The sequence below is a fragment of the Hyperolius riggenbachi genome, chromosome 5, assembly GCF_040937935.1.
Source record: "Hyperolius riggenbachi isolate aHypRig1 chromosome 5, aHypRig1.pri, whole genome shotgun sequence".
NCBI lineage: Eukaryota > Metazoa > Chordata > Amphibia > Anura > Hyperoliidae > Hyperolius > Hyperolius riggenbachi.
In genome coordinates this window covers 287,901,518-287,921,841 of record NC_090650.1, presented here as the reverse complement: position 1 = coordinate 287,921,841, position 20,324 = coordinate 287,901,518, and positions in this window count along the sequence as shown.

Sequence of the window (20,324 nt, the reverse complement as noted above, 5' to 3'; positions counted from 1 at the left end):
AGCAGTATATATACTCTAGGACCTTTCCAGGACCTCCCTAATTGCTGGTCCAATGGGAGCAGTGGAATTTGTCAGCTGACCCAGCTGGTCAGCCGACACCCTTCTAACTGCTATTTAAACTCTGCCTCTGTGCTCGCGCGCGTGTAAGTCTGAATCTTGGTGGACTATCAGTCCCAGCCACACCAGTACTGCTTTGCAATGTATCTAATGCAGGGGTCGCCTCTGATGTGGATTCCGCCGTTACCAATGCGGATTCCGCCGCACTGCCCATGCGGCATGCAGCGTTTTTTCCGCGTTGTGACGCCATGCTGGACGCGGAAACAGCCGCCTCACCTCGAGAGACGGCGGCTTTTCCGCGTTTCCTCACAGTCTCAGTATGGAAAATGCAAAGAGGGAGAGAGGGAGTCGGCACTACAGCTGGATCTACATGTATACAGTATAGGAGCCCAGCAGATTTCAGTATGGAGAGAAAATTTGTCTGAAAGATCGGACCTTACCATGAGTATGGCGATTACAAAATCCTTAGGGCCTGCAAAAAAACAATAAATAAATAAATAAGATGGTGGCATAACATGTAATTAAAATACTTTGAGAAAGGGTTAACTTTGGCCCCAAATGCTTGTCTGTCTGTATGTCTTTATGCAACATGAAGAATGAACTCTTCATAAATATGTATTCTTTAGTGAGTGTTCCATTCTTCCCTTATTCAGACTACAATGATGACCACATGAATGTACCGTTGCTCTTCAATGTTCAGCGGTCAAGTCTGAGGAATCCCATTGACTGGTAGTACAGCTTAACGGAAATCTGAAGTGAGAAGAATATGGAGATTGTGCCATCTTCACTCCCCTATAAACAAGCTCAGTTCCCTGGCTGTCATATTGAGCTTTTGGCTTTGGTTGGCTTTGGTTGTTTTTGAGTCACAAATCTGCAACATGCGTGAAGCCAGTGGAGTCCAAGTCAGACCAGAGTCAAAGCACTTTTTTTTCCTTGCTGCTCTGATGCATGATTGCACTTTCATTAAAGTCATTGGGAACTGCTTCATAAAAAAAAATAAACCAGATACTTACCTAAGGAAAGGGAAGGCTCTGGGTCCTAATGAGCCTTCTTCTCCTATCCCGGTGCCCACGGTGCTGCGATGTCCCCGGGAGCAGTATTTGACTAAATTGGTCAGATACTGCTCCAACCGCCAGTGAAGGTGACTTCGGAAAATCTTTGGTAGCCCTAGTACTCCTGAAGACGGGCCGCTCCATAGTGCGCACACGCATGCGCCCTCTATCACTCAGTCGTGCAAGCGCCGTATGGAGCTGCCTGTCTTCGGGAGGACTTGGCTCCCAAAGACTTCTGAAGTCCCTCGCGGCGGGGAATTTGAATGGGGAGCCAGCGCTGCACCTTGGGCACCGGCAGAGGAGAGGGAAGGTTCATTAGGACCCAGAGCCTTCCCTCTCCTTAGGTAAAGATCTGTTTTCTTTAATGTTTTTAATATATATTTTTTTAATTTGGAATCAGGTTGTTTAAAGGCAATCTGAAGTGAAAATAAATTTATGATATAATGAATTGAATGTATAGTACAGATAAGAAATAGAACAGCCCTTGCGATTGCAGGGAGACCCAGAAGGGTAAGGGGGCGACAACCTCTATTTCACCCCTCCGATAAAGGGGTCCATCCTCCAGATCATGTTTTTGTGGCTATACTTGTTATGGGTGTAAAGATTTATGATGTCCACACTTGTTTTATGACCATTGCAAGATTTGTCGCCAGGCTGTGAGGGTCACAAGGGGTAGGCAAGGGAAAAGGTGTGAACCTTGGGGGTGCCACGGCAAAGTTTTGCTGGGGGCCCCATGATTTATAGTTACCCCAACTATGCATCCAGAAATACAGAATTTACAGAACAGATGCAGCATAATATGTGGCTGATGACAGTATTTTTTAGCTTGAGTTGGTGCAAAATGGAAGTGGTGGTTTACAGTATGGTTAAAAACCAAGTACCACAAATTATGCAGCATACAGATAAAACTAACTTCTCTTCCACTATCTGACTAAATGTATCAAGCACAAAATGAATATCTGATCTCTTGTAATATAAATCTTTACATCAAACTTAGTTAGGTGCAATGAACTTTACTTTTTGATTATATTCAGAGGGCATGGCTTTGGTAATATACTTATTAATAATTCTATGATTCCAGGAAAGGTCAGAAGCCCTGCATGAGTGCAGAATAATATTGGGAAGGAGGTTAATCATATTTACTTTATGCTGTATTTGAAAAAAAACTTATATTTCTGACATTCATTTGAGTAGATTTAAGGTATTAATGCATCAATGCCAACAGGGGTCACTGACATTACAAATGTATTTCTGGTAAACAAATGGGACTTTTAAATAAAAAAGAGAAATCTTAAAAATCCATATCTTTTCCTCAGTATAATTGGCACATATCAGAATCAGAAACAGTTTTATTCGTCAGGTACGTCTGGGTTATAAATCAAATTGGCTTTGGCATATGCAACAAACATACAAGACTTAAAACATGACAAAGGCAATACTTAATGACAGCAAGTGGCAGGATAAGCTGTAACAGGATATAACAACCAGGATTCAACAGTCAACAGCAGCAGCCTAAGGTGGAAAAATATGGGAATGATCGCAGGAGCGAGGCATGGAGTAAGTTAAAGAGATTAATAGGGGAGAGAAAAAATGTGTTCCTATGCCTTGAGGTCCTGCAGGAGATGGCCTGGAAACTCTGGTCTGATGGGAACCGGCTGAAGAAATGGTAGCCTGGATGGGAGGGGTTGTTGGCTATCCTCATTGCTCTTGAACACAGTCTGGAGTTGTAGAGGAGGTCCAGAGGGATAAGTGATTTCCCAGTGATCCTCTCTGCTGATCTGATGACCCTCTGGAGCTTATATCTGTTGCTAGTGGAGGAGCCGTCATACCACACCAGGATGGATGAACAGAGGACAGATTCAACAATGCCGGAGTAGAAGCACCTCAGAAGTTCCTGAGGTATACCACACTTCTTTATACGGCCAAGGAAGAATAGTCTTTGCTGGTCTATCTTCTGGGTAGAGGCAGTGTTGGCCTTCCAGTTTAGGGAGTTAGTGAATGTTGTGCCAAGGAGGTAGAGAGTGGTTACTCTTTCAACTTCAGTGCCACCAGTATAGATCAGAGGTGGGTTGGGGAGTGATTCCTGAGGTCGATGATCTTGTTTTGCAGTAAAATTATATATATATATATATATATATATATATATATATATATATATATATATATATATATATATATATATATATATATATATATAAAATCTATTTGCATTTTCTGAATGTTTATTAGTTTCGCAGATCATGTCATTGTACAGCATGCGGAGAAACTTCATCCCCACAGCAATTCATGACAGTGACACAAAATGTTTCCATGTGTGTTTGTTATTCAGTGAAACGCATGACCCCCGAAAATTTTCTTCTTAGAGGATAGTCATTGAAGTCATTGTGTTTTTTTTTTAAGCCCTTTCTGTTTCATTGTGAATGAGCCCTTGGCTGGGATCATACTGTACAGATCCCAATGCATGCACATGACCTAATGTGAATCAGGTGACACATCAGACGCCATACGAGGATGCAGCAGAGCAGAAGGCAGCTGTAGAAGTGAAGAGAACCAGCGCCCAGAGCTCTTGTAAGTGGTTTCTACTGCATACGGCTCTGCAAAAATGAGAGGCACACCTCGTCCCTCAGGGTTCCCCCACTAAACAGCCGGTTATTTGAGACTGGACTGGACTCTATTGTATTATATATGTACCAGTATTATAAAATGTAAAATGTATGTAAGTCTGAGGGTGGATATCTTTAATGTCCTTCTGATTCAACTGCAAAGCCTCCAGACATGCTATTGTCACCAAGATTGGTATGGAGATCAGGGACAACTATGGAAACATGTACCAAGTGATTTTTCTTCCTTACAACTGTATTTTTTGTCTACAGTATGCAAAAGAAAGGGAGCTTAACCTAAGTGACAATATAGCAAAGTACACAGAGGTAAGCAGCACTTAAAAACGATAGCTGTGGAAAATTCCACACACATGATGTATGTTTCCTTTACTGCAAGAAACATGTTTCAGCCTGTTAACGATGTTTTCCCAGAGGTGAAGCTGTTTGATTGATTATCTGAAAATAATAATTCAATAAAGAAATACAAATAAACCACGGCATGGATCACAATGCAAACACTGGAAAAGGTCATTAGTGAATCAGGTAGTGACTAAAAAGAAATCAACAAATGAAAACAATTAGCACCTGAAATCATTCAGAGTGCCAAGAAAAGTAGATGGCATGAGTACTAACTGAAATATTTGAAAAAATAAATGAAAGCAATTTCTTTTCCACCTATGATTATACAAATTTGTCTTTCTAGTGCCCCCAAAAAACTCATCTGGTTAATTCCCTCTATTGTAAACCTCCCTGCTGCCAGCTAACCAATGGGATCCCTATTGCCCCTTTAAGAGGGAATCATGTGACCCAACACGATGAATGAAGGGTTTAAGGGGGTGTATCATCATGAATGTTGTCTGCTGAGGACATGATGGGCACCTAAGCGAGTTTTCCACTGAAGTTTTTATGTGACAACAAGGCACTTTGGAGCATGAGATCTGAAGTTGTGCAGGGGCGCTTCATCAGGGATTTCTAGTTACACGTCTACCAGTGATGTAACAATAGTCACCATGACCACCAAGATTGTGGTGGGGCCCAGGGGCTGGGGGGGTGGGGGGAGTGCACACAGACCACTTGGGCTTTTGTGTGTGTGTGTTGGGGGGGCGATTACAGTGCACACAAGCTGACCACACTTTTATGTGTGTTCAGTGCAAGCAGGCTATAAGAGGAAATGGGGGGTCCCAGCCTACAAGTTTTTTCTCTGGGGGACAAAGCATATTTAAGTTGCACTCCCATATTTAATCCACATGTTAAAATTGTTTATTATGTATTTATAAGGGTGCCAATCAGCTTCATCCTACATAATCAGGTGAATCCCCTATGGCCATACCCTGAGGAAGAGAGGCATATCTTGCATTAGTAATTGTCTTAGAGGTTTTGTGACGTACAACACCTATACTAATACAGGAGAGAGTTAGTCTATCACTAAGCTCTGGAAGTTGCTAGCACTCCATGCCATGAGGTGCTTTTGCTGTCAGTACCCTGAGAAAAGCTGGGTAAGCTGATCTGATGTGGTGAAATGAGTAAAGAGAACAGACACTGGCAAGAGAAATGTTTACCTGTGAAAAATATTTGTTTTATTCTGCCAAGGATACACTGGAGACTTCCACTTATAAGCCATCTGCAGGACTTCCTGTTGTACGTGTACATCGGGACAACTGAAAAAAAACAACAAAAGACAGTTTTGTCTGGGCAGCGTGGGCATGCTTTTTATGAGCATTCTAATACCAGGTGACGTGCTGTTTTTAACTAAACCTTCTTTAATGATTGTTCTGAAGTTTATAACAGCAAGTTTATTTCTACTGCAGTAGATGTAGCTTGAGGCTTGAGGCCTCGTTTACAGTGGAACGTTAAGGTTACAACGTGGAATGACACACTGCAGTGCTACGTCTATGCGATATTCACAGTGCAGTGTAACGTGTTGCGTTATGGTAACATGCTGCATGCATTTTGTCCTGTTGCGTTGTGTTCCTGAACACAACACAGCGACCCACTGCGAAAAAGGCATCAGTATCTGTTATGTGAATGTGGAGGAATTTTAAAGGACTTGCGAGGCCAAAATCCGGCCCCCAAATGTAAAAAAAGTTATCTACCTGTATGACTTTCTAAGGCACGGAGGACGCCGTCCGCGCCCTCCGTGCCGTTCCGCCGGGTCCCCGCCTCTCAATACGACCCCGAATGGCTCCCGACCCCACGGCCAGGGTCGGGCTCTGCTGCCTGTATAAAGATGGCCGCCGACCCTGGCCGCGGCTGTGCACTCCGCATGGCCGCTACTGCGGCTGCGCAGCACTAGGGCCAACCCCCCGATCCACGCAACAGGCTGTTTCCTGTAGCGTGGATCGGGGGGTTGGCCCTAGTGCTGCGCAGCCGCAGTAGCGGCCATGCGGAGTGCGCAGCCGCGGCCAGGGTCGGCGGCCATCTTTATACAGGCAGCAGAGCCCGACCCTGGCCGTGGGGTCGGGAGCCATTCGGGGTCGTATTGAGAGGCGGGGACCCGGCGGAACGGCACGGAGGGCGCGGACGGCGTCCTCCGTGCCTTAGAAAGTCATACAGGTAGATAACTTTTTTTACATTTGGGGGCCGGATTTTGGCCTCGGAAGTCCTTTAAAGCATATAGCTATTGTATTAAACACTAGATGAAATAAAATAGATTCACTGCAAGTCTATTGCAATCCATTGTGTATAGCGCAGGTGGTTATCACTATATTTTCTGCAGTATAAGAAATAGTATTGGGAATCCTTTACCATCTTAATTATTGAAGATGCAGTACCAACCCTTTTAGAAATATAAAACACTTAAATAATGATTTTTATTTCAAAGGAAACTGTGATATTTCAATTTACATTATGCATAGGAATATATTAATTTATAAATTGTTGTCATCTAATTATTTTTTCTTATATTTGTATTCTATCAGACTCTATATAAACTACTTTAACAACTTTAAACATAAACGATAATGTTTAGTGTTAACCGAAACTGGAATTATATTAGAAAATGCTTACAGCTAACATCAGTTTCTGCAAATGATCATTTCTAACAATCTTGTTAAAGAACTCAGAAAGTATTTTCAACTTAATTAAACCTCTCATTTGAGAAAGCAATATGTCTAAGTTTAAAATTCCTGAGCATAAAAGAAAAAAAACAAAGCAAATCAATAATTTTATTTAAGCAATTTTTATCTAGCAGATGGATAAAGTATGATGGAGGCAGTCGACCATATCCAATAATGGATACTGGAAATTAGCATTTTATAGCAAGTATGCTAAAGAAATATATTGCATTAACAAAATTATTGTAATATATTTCTGAGAATAAAACAAGCATTATTTGGTATTCTATGATTATTCATCACTCTGCTAAGACTGACCTTTATTGTTCGAGACAGAGCTATACTATAGTATATTGGCAAAGATGCACTTTTTTGGGGACCTGCCTGAACTTAAGTGCACTGTGCAAATCTAAAGCAGTCATTTAGGGTAGTAAAAAAAAAAATCATGTAAAAGTAAATGATGTAAGGTTTAGGTACTTCTTCAACTCTTTAACCACTTCAGCCCATTTGTTATTTTTACCTTAAAGGGAAGCTTAAAGAAGAACTCCAGTGAAAATAATGTAATAAAAAAGTGCTTCATTTTTACAATAATTATATATGAATGATTTAGTCAGTGTTTGCCCATTGTAAAATATTTCCTCTCCCTGATTTACATTCCGACATTTATCACATGAGGACATTTTTACTGCTGGCAGGTGATGTCAGTGGAAGGAAATGGTGCTTGCGTTTTTGGCAGTTGGAAACAGCTGTAAAAAGCTGTTATTTCCCCCAATGCAACAAGACTTCCACAGTGTGATGTCAGAACCATGGTCCCGACATCACACTGTGGGAGGGGTTTTACCACAATATCAGCCATACAGAGCCCCCTGATGATCAGTTTGTGAAAAGGAAAAGATTTCTCATGGGAAATGAGGTATTAGCTACTAAATGGGATGAAATTCAATTTTTGGTTATGGTTTCTCTTTAACATCTTGAGGACCACAGTGTTAAACCCCCCTAAAGACCAGCCCATTTTTCTACAAATAGGCCTAGCTGCAGGGCTGCACAACTCAGCAAACCCAACCCCCCTTTTTCTTCCCACCAACAGAGCTTTTTGTTGGGGAGGTTTGATCGCCCCCCGGTTGTTTATTTACTTTTTCACAAATATTTATTGTATTTATTTTTGAATAAATTGTGTCTTTTTTAAATTTTTCTCCCTCTCCCTCCCTCCATCCCAGAGCCAGCCAATCATAGCGATCAGCTGTAATGGTCTTGAGCCTATGAGAGCCGATTGCTCTCTTGTGTCCCAGGGGGACAGCCATGTCAAACGGCTGTCCCCAGTACAGCGCTGCTGTAGATTGCAGTTTCACCGATGGTTTTGCCATCTAACAGTCTCTGAGCGGCAATTGGAGACTGCTGGCCCCAGGACTTGACGCCAATTGGCGTTAGGTGGTCCTGGGGCTGCTGCCGCAGTCACGCCCATTGGTGTGACGCGGTTATTAAGCAGTTAAGTGACATCTGATGAGATAGACATGTTTGTACAGTGCCAGCACACAAATATATTGTGTTGTTTTTCTTTTTCTCTGCCTGAAAGAGTTAATATTTAAATATGAAACTGACATTTTTTCTCCAGTGGGACTATAGCATCTTTCACTGATAAGGAATTACAGCTTTCCTGGAAGAGAGCTGGGCTTCTGAGAGTAGGGGATATACACCGGCGTACCTACCGGGGATGCGACCCCCTCAGCCGCAGGGGGGCCCGGGGCTGCTCTGGGGCCCGCTCACTGTGCACGGGGGGAGCGATTCTGGACCCCCCAGCAAGGTGCCCAACTGGCCGCAGCGTCTAATAGACGCTGCGCCAGTTCATTCCACGCAGCCCCACTCCAGCAGCCTGCATATTCCTCCGGCAGGCAGAGCAGGGGTACGGCAAGATGGCTGCCGAAGAAGCCCTACACTGGAGACTATTTGTGTCTCTAGTACAGGGCTTCGGCAGCCATCTTGCCGTAGCCCTGCACTCTGCCTGTCAGCGCGGGAGATGTGCTGCAGTTCACAGGAGGATCATCGGGGAGCTGCGCACCAGAGGCCGGGAGAGACTCCTGACAGGTAAGTGAATTCTTTTCTTTTTACAGGGGCATTTTTTTTTCTGGTGACTGCTGCTCACATTACGATTTTCTAGTGCCTGCTGCCCACATTACGATTTTCTGGTGTCTGCTGCCCACGTTACAATTTTCTGGTAACTGCTGCCCACATTGCGATTTTCTGGTGTCTGCTGCCCACATTACGATATTCTGGTAACTGCTGCCCACATTACGATTTTCTGGTGTCTGCTGCCCACATTACGATTTTCTGGTGTCTGCTGCCCACATTGCGATTTTCTGGTGTCTGCTGCCCACATTACGATATTCTGGTAACTGCTGCCCACATTACGATTTTCTGGTGTCTGCTGCCCACATTACGATTTTCTGGTGACTGCTGCCCACATTACGATTTTCTAGTGCCTGCTGCCCACATTACGATTTTCTGGTCACTGCTGCCCACGTTACAATTTTCTGGTGACTGCTGCCCACATTGCGATTTTCTGGTAACTGCTGCCTACATTACGATTTTCTGGTGTCTGCTGCCCACGTTACAATTTTCTGGTAACTGCTGCCCACATTGCGATTTTCTGGTGTCTGCTGCCCACATTACGATATTCTGGTAACTGCTGCCCACATTACGATTTTCTGGTGTCTGCTGCCCACATTATGATTTTCTGGTGTCTGCTGCCCACATTGCGATTTTCTGGTGTCTGCTGCCCACATTACGATATTCTGGTAACTGCTGCCCACATTACGATTTTCTGGTGTCTGCTGCCCACATTACGATTTTCTGGTGACTGCTGCCCACATTACGATTTTCTAGTGCCTGCTGCCCACATTACGATTTTCTGGTCACTGCTGCCCACGTTACAATTTTCTGGTGACTGCTGCCCACATTGCAATTTTCTGGTAACTGCTGCCTACATTGCGATTTTCTGGTGACTGCTGCCCACATTACGATCTTCTGGTGTCTGCTGCCCACATTGCGATTTTCTGGTGTCTGCTGCCCACATTACGATATTCTGGTAACTGCTGCCCACATTACGATTTTCTGGTGTCTGCTGCCCACATTACGATATTCTGGTGACTGCTGCCCACATTACGATTTTCTAGTGCCTGCTGCCCACATTATGATTTTCTGGTGTCTGCTGCCCACATTACGATATTCTGGTGACTGCTGCCCACATTACGATTTTCTGGTCACTGCTGCCCACGTTACAATTTTCTGGTGTCTGCTGCCCACATTACGATATTCTGGTGACTGCTGCCCACATTACGATTTTCTAGTGCCTGCTGCCCACATTACGATTTTCTGGTCACTGTTGCCCACGTTACAATTTTCTGGTAACTGCTTCCCACATTGCGATTTTCTGGTGACTGCTGCCCACATTACGATCTTCTGGTGTCTGCTGCCCACATTGCGATTTTCTGGTGTCTGCTGCCCACATTACGATATTCTGGTAACTGCTGCCCACATTACGATTTTCTGGTGTCTGCTGCCCACATTACGATATTCTGGTGACTGCTGCCCACATTACGATTTTCTAGTGCCTGCTGCCCACATTATGATTTTCTGGTGTCTGCTGCCCACATTACGATATTCTGGTGACTGCTGCCCACATTACGATTTTCTGGTGTCTGCTGCCCACATTACGATCTTCTGGTGACTGACTGCCCACATTGCGATTTTCTGGTGTCTGCTGCCCACATTACGATATTCTGGTAACTGCTGCCCACATTACGATTTTCTGGTGTCTGCTGCCCACATTACGATATTCTGGTAACTGCTGCCCACATTGCGATTTTCTGGTGACTGCTGCCCACATTACGATATTCTGGTGACTGACTGCACACATTGCAATTTTCTGGTGACTGCTGCCCACATTGCGATTTTCTGGTGACTGCTGCCCACATTGCGATTTTCTGGTGACTGCTAGCCACATTAGGATTTTCTGGTGTCTGCTGCTCACATTGCGATTTACTGGTGACTGCTGCCCACATTGCGATTTTCTGGTGACTGCTAGCCACATTAGGATTTTCTGGTGTCTGCTGCTCACATTGCGATTTACTGGTGACTGCTGCCCACATTGCGATTTTCTGGTTACTGCTGGCCACATTAGGATTTTCTGGTGTCTGCTGCCCACATTGCGATTTTCTGGTGACGGCTGCCCACATTGCGATTTTCTGGTGACTGCTGCCCACATTACGATCTTCTGGTGACTGACTGCCCACATTGCGATTTTCTGGTGACTGCTGCCCACATTGCGATTTTCTGATGACTGCTGCCCACATTAGAATTTTCTGGTGACTGCTGCCCACATTACGATATTCTGGTGACTGACTGCTGCCCACATTAGGATTTTCTGGTGACTGCTGCCCACATTACGATATTCTGGTGACTGCTGCCCACATTAGGATTTTCTGGTGACTGCTGCCCACATTGCGATTTTCTGGTGACTGCTGCCCACATGGCGATTTTCTGGTGACTGCTGCCCACATTGCGATTTTCTGGTGAACTCTGCCCACATTACAATTTTCTGGCCCACATTACGATTCTCTGGTGAACACTGCCCACGTTACGATTGTCTGGTGAATGCTGTCCACGTTACGATTTTCTGGTGAACGCTGCCCACATTACGATTTTCTCGCCCACATTACGATTTTCTGGTTAACACTGCCCACGTTACGATTGTCTGGTGAATGCTGTCCACGTTACAATTTTCTGGTGACCGCTCTCCACATTACGATTTTCTGTCCCACATTACGATATTCTGGTGAACGCTGCCCACATTACGATTTTCTGGTCACTGCTGCCCACGTTACAATTTTCTGGTGTCTGCTGCCCACATTACGATATTCTGGTGACTGCTGCCCACATTACGATTTTCTAGTGCCTGCTGCCCACATTACGATTTTCTGGTCACTGTTGCCCACGTTACAATTTTCTGGTAACTGCTTCCCACATTGCGATTTTCTGGTGACTGCTGCCCACATTACGATCTTCTGGTGTCTGCTGAATGTTGTCCATGTTACAATTTTCTGGTGACTGCTGCTCACGTTACGATTTTCTGGTGACTGGTGCCCACATTACGATTTTCTGGTGAACTCTGCCCACATTACGATTTTCTGGCCCACATTACGATTTTCTGGTGAACACTGCCCACGTTACGATTGTCTGGTGAATGCTGTCCACGTTACGATTGTCTGGTAAACTCTGCCCACATTACGATTTTCTGGTGAACGCAGTGCCCACATTACGATTGTCTGGTGAATGCTGTCCACGTTACAATTTTCTGGTGACTGGTGCCCACGTTACAATTTTCTGGTGACTGCTGCCCACGTTACAATTTTCTGGTGACTGGTGCCCACGTTACAATTTTCTGGTGACTGCTGCCCACGTTATGATTTTCTGGCCCACATTACGACTGTCTGGTGAAATGCTGCTCACTTTACAATTAATTTACAGTGAAACGCTGCCCCATTACGATTATTTGGCACCTATGGGGGGGCCCCATCCAAATATTCGCAGGGGGGCCCAGTGATTTCTAGTTACGCCCCTGGGGATATATCAAAAGTCAAAGATTCATATATTTCAGCACTCAGCACAGACTGTTTCATTGAACTAAGACAAAACAATAAATCTACTTTTTTAAGTTTTTAAACATAACATAAAATGGTGGGATATCTAAAAGACATTTTTAAAAATAGGATAGATACAATTATTTATCTCATCAGTTTATTTACATTTAAGTATCACTTTAAGACAGAAGTAATTTTCACATTTAAGTATTCCTCCCATTCATTTGTCAATAACTTTATCACTGCTTATCTCATCTAAATGATCTATATCCTGTTTTTTTTGCAACAAATTGGGTTTTTTGAAGGTGATACTTGTTTTTAATAATTACTTTATTTTCTATGCATTTTATAGTGAAATACAAGGAAAATAAAAAATACACCATTTTGCCTATTCCATCCCCTACAGCTTTAAAATAAACAATGCTACTATAAATAAAACCCACACATTTTATTTGTCCCAGCTATCACAACATTTAAACTATGGTCCTGGAACAATGTATGGCAACAATATATTATTTGGAAATAAAGGTGCATTTTTTCTATTTTCTGTAATTTTCAGTTTTTTTTCTGTATCAATAATTACAAGCCCTTACTTGCTAAATTATCAGTAACATACCCTCATTACTTACATATTAAAAAAGCTCAGACCCTAGGTAACTATTTATGTATTTTTTCAAGACATGTTTATTCATTCACAGGCACGTTGATTGGGTCGGGGGAACACTTTTCCTTTCACCAGTCCTTTCCTTTCACAAATCCTGCCCCACTAAAACTGGATGCACATATATGCATCCACTTTGAGTTCAGTGATTAAGGGCCTGTCTTCACTCGTCAGTTTTTATGTGCGTTAGTTTTTCTGCAAGAGTTGTCTGACAGTTTTGTATTGCTATTTATTTTTATTCTGCATGTGAAAAATACATTGAAGTGTGAACAAGCCCATTGATTAACATTGGTTGCAGTTTTCCTGTGCAGAAAATGGACAGAAAGATGAGTGAAGAGAGGTTCTAAGACAGCAAAATCAAAAAATCAAAACAGCCTTGCCACGGAAGAGCCGTGAGAAAAGAGAACGCAATCGCAATCGGTTTCCTGCCCAACCCAGATCAAAATCTTAAGTGTAGGGATAACAGGCAGTCGAGCCTTGGGGGGTCCTAGTTTGGGAATATGGCCATCTCAGCTGCTAGCAGAACTCTTTTCATGAAGTCCTCTTTTGTCTCTGACTGACACCTAGGTGTGAAAGCTTCCCAGCAGTAAGCCCAAATGGCCAAAGTGTTCCTGCCTTCCTGAAAAGACAGGATAAACCTAGCAGGAGATCAGACTTCTCAACTCCATTGGAGGCAGAGGGAAAATGAATGTTATATCAGATTTTAGCGCTGTGTAAGAAATACCGTTTATATTAGAGGTATGAAAGTACCTTCACTTTGATTCTGTCTCATCCTTCCTGTACTGCAGTCATCTGATACTAGTTTATGATCTCGGCCTGTTTACGACTCTGTCTCTGCCTTACTCTCGGTACCTCAGTTTCTGATACGTGTATGACCTTTGGTCCCCGACTTCCCGATATCTATATTATCAAAGTATCTAGTGTTCAGGCATTACACCGGATATCCCTCTTCCCCCAGGTGAATGTGCAACAGTGCAGAGTGTTTATTTTTATTTATTTATTTAAGTATTTATATAGCGCTGACATATTATGCAGCGCTGTACAGATTATATTGGCCTCAATTCACTAAGCTTATCTCCTGTCTTTAATAGTGTTTCTAGCATTATCACCATGGTGATAAGGCATGTAGTATTCAGGAAACATTTTACCTCAGGCAAACCTAAAGTTTACTCTTCTGTCTTTAAGATAAGGACAGATCTCTAAAGTTAACTTTTCAATCCTTAAAATAACTCCAGAATTCTAAAGTTAAAGACAGGCTGTTAATTAACTGTGTGTGAAAATAACTACAGAGTGTAACGATCGGTGTAACACAGAGAGGGTCTGATTACCGGTGAACTGCAGTCTCACCAGGAATTCAGAATATACCCGATTATTGGTGATCTGCAGTATCACCGATAATCAGATATATCTACTAACCTCTGGACACCAGGGAGAACAAGTGAGTGTTTATGCAACAGTATACTTTGAGCACTTCTCCAGAAGTGTGTTCCTTCCTATGGCCTAGACTCTCCAGGAGGGTAGGAAGGTCAGAGTGTGAGTGACACCCAAGAGGGAGGGTGTCACTAACTGGTCTGGGAACTGCCTCTAACAGTAAGGCCAGTTCTCGAGGTCGGCAAGTCAGGTCGTCAACACACAGACAGATAAAGTACAGAATCAGGATGCAAATACAGAGTCAGGAACGAGCAGAGTTTAGCAACAGGATATCAGAAATAGCAAGGTACAAGATCAGAGTTCAGAGGGATAGTCAGACAGGCGGAAGGTCACAACAAATAATACAATGCAATGTTCCTAATGCTAAGGTGTGAACGCCTTGATGTCAACACCTTTGGAAACTATGCTAGAACACAGATACAAACAAGGTCTGAGTGCTACCACGTTGTGATCGCAACGGCAGACAACCAGAGAATGCCCAGCACCCAGTATATATAGTAAGGAGCTCTCCGATGCCTCCTCTAAGTGCTGGACCAATGGCAAGTGGTGAAATTGTCAGCTGACCAGCCTAGTCAGCTGACCCTTTTCTGGCTGTCATATAAGCTCTGCCTCTCAGCGCGCGCACGCGTCCTTCTGAATCTGTGTGGACTAGCAGTCCCAGCCACACCAGACATGTCTTGCAATGTAATCCCTGATTCAAGCGCGGGGACCGCCGCCCTGCTCTCCAAGGGAGCGGCGGTTTCCCCGCGTCCGGCTGCACTGTCAGTCGCTCTGCTATCTGTGCAATCTGCCGCCTCCAACGTGGAATCCGCCGCTCTGTCCATGCGGCATGCGGCGGTTTCTCCGCGTTGTGCCGCCTCACTCTAAACCCTTGCGGCGGCTTCTCCGCGTTTCCTCACAGTACCCCCCCCCCAAGGAGTGGACTCCGGACAGCTCCTACCAGGCTTCTCAGGATGCAACGCATGGAACTCCCTTCTTATTTGTCAGCATGCATGCGACACTCAGGTACCCATGTCCTTTCCTCAATCCCATACCCCTTCCAGTGCACCAAATACTGTACTGAATTCTGCACCACACGTGAGTCTAAAATCTTCTCTACTTCATACTCAGGTTGGTCATCTATCATCACAGGAGGAGGAGGAGTGGGACCTACATGGACTGCTGGCTTGAGCAGTGACACATGGAAAGATCTTACGCCACGCATACTGGCAGGGAGGTCAATGGCATAAGTGACATCATTGATCTTTCTGGTCACTGGGAATGGACCCACATACCTGGGCCCCAACTTAGCTGAGGGCTGTTTTAAGGTCAAGTGACGTGTGGACACCCAGACTAAATCTCCTGGCAAAAACTTCCACTCCAATGAACGTCTCTTGTCAGCTTGACCTTTTTGACTTTGAAACGCCTTCTCCAAATTATTTTTCACAATCCACCATGTATCTTTAAATGACCTTTGCCAGGCCTCCAGAGCTGGAAACCGAGTGGAGGCGACTGGCAATGGGGAGAATTTAGGCAATATCCCGGTCACTACCTGGAATGGACAAAATCCTGAAGAGGAACTTTTTAAATTATTGTGCGCAAATTCTGCGAAGGGTAAAAACTTAACCCAATCATTTTGCGCTTCTGCAACGTAACACCTTAAAAACTGTTCCAATGATTGGTTGACTCTTTCCGTCTGACCATTGGTCTGTGGGTGGTAGCCCGATGAAAATGACAGTTCCATGCCCATTTGGTGACAGAATGCCCTCCAAAATCTGGAAACAAATTGGACTCCCCTATCTGACACAATGTTTTCCGGACTGCCATGCAATCGGAAAACGTGGATGATGAACAAATAGGCCAATTCCTGGGCCGAGGGGAGTCCTTTCAAGGGCACAAAATGGGCCATTTTACTAAAACGGTCGAAAACCACCCAAATGACCGACATGCCCTCAGACTTGGGGAGTTCATCCACAAAATCCATGGACAAGTGGGTCCATGGCTCACTCGGGGTGGGCAAGGGCTGTAATTTTCCCACAGATGCCAGTCGGTAGGGCTTACTCCTCACACATACCGCACACTCTCTAACAAACTCTTTGCAATCGGCTGCTAGAGACAGCCACCAAGCGCATCTGGCTACCAGATCCTGTGTTCTGGAGGCCCCAGGGTGTCCCGCATTCCTGTGAGAATGGAACATCTGCAAAATCTGAAGGCGAAATGGCAGTGGGATGAACATAACCCCTTTGGGCTTCCCTTCCGGGATGTCCTGCTGAAAAGGACCTAAAGTCTCTGTCCAATCTTCCCAAGTCTCAGTTGTAGCTAGTACCAGTTTCTGGGGGACAATGGTCTCTGGGGGGGAGGGCTGTGCTGTCTCTGGCTCAAAACATCTAGACAGAGCATCTGCCTTAATGTTTTTGCTCCCTGGGGTGTACGTAATTATAAATCTGAATCTCGAGAAGAACAATAACCATCGAGCCTGACGGGTGCTTAATCTTTTGGCTCCCTCGATATATTCTAAATTTTGGTGGTCAGTGTAAACTGTAATCATATGTTCTGCTCCTTCCAACCAATGACGCCATTCTTCAAAGGCCAGTTTGATGGCCAGGAGCTCCCTGTTGCCTATATCGTAGTTACTCTCTGCCGGAGAGAACCTACGAGAGAAGTAGGCACATGGGTGTAATCTGCCCTGCAACCCTGACCGCTGAGACAGCACAGCCCCTACCTCAACCTCTGAGGCGTCCACCTCAACAATAAAGGGATAGGAAGTATCAATGTGTCTCAGGATAGGTGCAGAGCAAAACAAATCTTTCAAAGTGGAGAATGCATGCAAAGCCTCTGGAGGCCAGTGGGTAGTGTCTGCCCCTTTCTTAGTGAGACAGGTGAGGGGCGCAATAACAGTGAAGTACCCCTTTATGAACCTTCTATAGTAATTGGCAAAGCCTAAAAATCTCTGAAGAGATTTTAACCCCACTGGTTGAGGCCATTCCAACACAGCAGAAACCTTGGCAGTATCCATGGACAGGCCCGAGGTGGAAATAATGTACCCTAAAAAGGTGACAGATGTGACTTCGAAAATGCATTTCTCCAACTTGGCGTAAAGCATGCTTTGTCTCAGTTTATCCAATACAAACTTGACATGTGTCCTGTGCTCAGAGAGGTCGTTAGAAAAGATAAGTATATCATCCAGGTATACCAACACAAACTTGCCCAATATCTCCCTGAATACCTCATTGATCAATTCCTGAAAGACGGCCAGAGCGTTACACAGCCCGAAGGGCATCACCAGGTACTCGTAATGCCCATCGGCGGTTTCTCCGCGTTGTGCCGCCATGCTGGACGCGGAAACAGCCGCCTCACTCTGAGTCCTTGCGGCGGCTTTTCCGCGTTTCCTCACACAGAGGAGGTAACTTAAGAAGTGAAGAGATAAGATAACTCTCTCACTACGTGGTGGCAAGTTATCTTTTGTCTTATTATCTCCAGCATGTTCTTATTGAATTGAGGCCTTTGTCTTGTCACTTATTGTCCATCAAAAGGGCTCACAATCTAATCCCTACCATAGTGATATATCCATCAAGAGAAAATTTAAGTCGATAACTGGTCGGTTGGGTAGTGTACTGGTTAGGGCACACAGGAGTACAGGGATTTAATTCTGGCTAGAGCCAGTTACCTATTCAGTATGGAGTACTTAGGCAATACTCCATAATGCTCCAGGATGGCCTACTAAGCATGCACTTACTGGCTGCAGCTTTCAAGTTCTTTCATTCCAACAGGAAAAAGGGCTATGCAAACATGAACATTATTAGATTTGGATTTCCTTTTAGAGATTAGTACTGAATTCCCTGAGATGGTCACTTGCCTGTTCCCTGAGCTGGCACATACAAGCTTGTTGATTTAAGTATGCCCTATAAAATATATGTAAGGGGCACAACTATGAAATGTGTACAAGTTTATCTCGGATCCACTTTAAGCATCAGAATCCTTTTTTGTTTGCTTTTTAGAGTTCCACACTTAGATACATATTTTACCCAGTCTATTATTATTTGTTGTATACACTGATCAGAAATATTAAAAAAAATGTAGGCTCTGAGACAACATAGTGAATAATACCACACGGATTAATTTCTTTTTACTTTTTTTAACCATCAGATACAAATAGATTTCCAACATGGTACAAAATTTAATTTAGAGTCAAAACAGAAATTAAAGTGTCACATTTTTACTGGATATTTACACACTAATCAGTTAAAACATTAAACAACATGAAATTAATAATTTAATTTAATTACAGCACATGAGCAAGATCAAACACATTCAAAGGTATTCTTAAGCAGTGTTTCACTTTGAGATTTTTCTCCCATGCTTAATCAGTGTAATAATTCTGAAAAAAAAGGATTTCTTCAAGACATGACACTGATGTATTTAGCTTTCACTTTATAGCTAACAAATTAGCCATTAAGATAATTAGGATAATGTTTGACATAATTGACTTGTCAGAAATTAAACAATAGAAAAAAGGGTTGTAGAAAATTCCTGTGGAACCCAATTTAAGAAATACTATTTAATTAATAATCAAATACAAAAAAAGGGCAAAATAAGCAAGTCCCATATAATGAGCTTACACTAAAAACAGATGCTAACAACGGATCCATATCCCTGTTCCCTAATCAACTAGGCTATTGTATGCTGGGGGGGTAACATTTTGCGAGTTGCTGAGCACTGTGTTGCTGGATGTGAATACACCACACATTAAATTGCATGGGCACGTTCACACCTCCGCGTTGTAAAGGTTCACCTTATCCAAATGCAATTTGACAGTGTGCTTCTGGATAATTTATGCTAACAAGCACATTGCCGTAGCAATCTTCATTCCTTGAAAAGTAATATGCACTCTATAATGTGTACAGTGTACGCTGGGTTACTCCTGCATTGTAGTGTAGGTGTTATACATTGCCCATAGTATGAACATCGCTTGAGTCAAGGGGTGAGCCCCATGAAAACTATTAGTGTGAAAACTAGTTGACAGACCTGTCTTTCAAAAAGATTTAATCATGCATGCACATATATAGATATATAGACAGATATTTATCTCCAAGATGTATGTAGGTATGTACAGTGGGATGCGAAAGTTTGGGCAACCTTGTTAATGGTCATGATTTTCCTGTATAAGTGGTTGGTTGTTACGATAAAAAATGTCAGTTAAATATATCATATAGGAGACACACACAGTGATATTTGAGAAGTGAAATTAAGTTTATTGGATTTACAGAAAGTGTGCAATAATTGTTTAAACAAAATTAGGCAGGTGCATAAATTTGGGAAACAGAAAAAAGAAATGAAATCAATACTTAGTAGAGCCTCCTTCTGCATAAATTACAGCCTCTAAACGCTTCCTGTAGGTTCCAATGAGAGTCTGGAATCTGGTTGAAGGTATTCCTCTTCACAAAACATGTCTAGTTCATTCAGGTTTGATGGTGTAATGATCCGCTCAGCTGTCTGCATAGGCAGACAGCTGTTTGACCATTCTTTAGGTTTGAGTGTTGCAGGTCTCTGGAAAAGAGACCTGCCTTCGCTTTGCAACTTTCAGAGTTGCTCTGCTGCTGAGGAATTTGCAATACTTGTCATGCAAATTGCCTAGCGGCCTCCTTTGATTGCTTGCAGTATAAATACCTTTTGCTCCCAGAATCCCTTGCTGGTCATAGAGGTTTGTTCCTGCTAAACTCACCTGGAGTGTCAGCCATTGCTATCTTAGTATAGCTAGTTCTTGGGGAGTGCTCCTTGCATTCCTATTTAGTGCAGTCAGTTTGTGTATAATTTGTACTGCCTATTCTGTCTTGTCTTGTCTGTGCGATTGCACG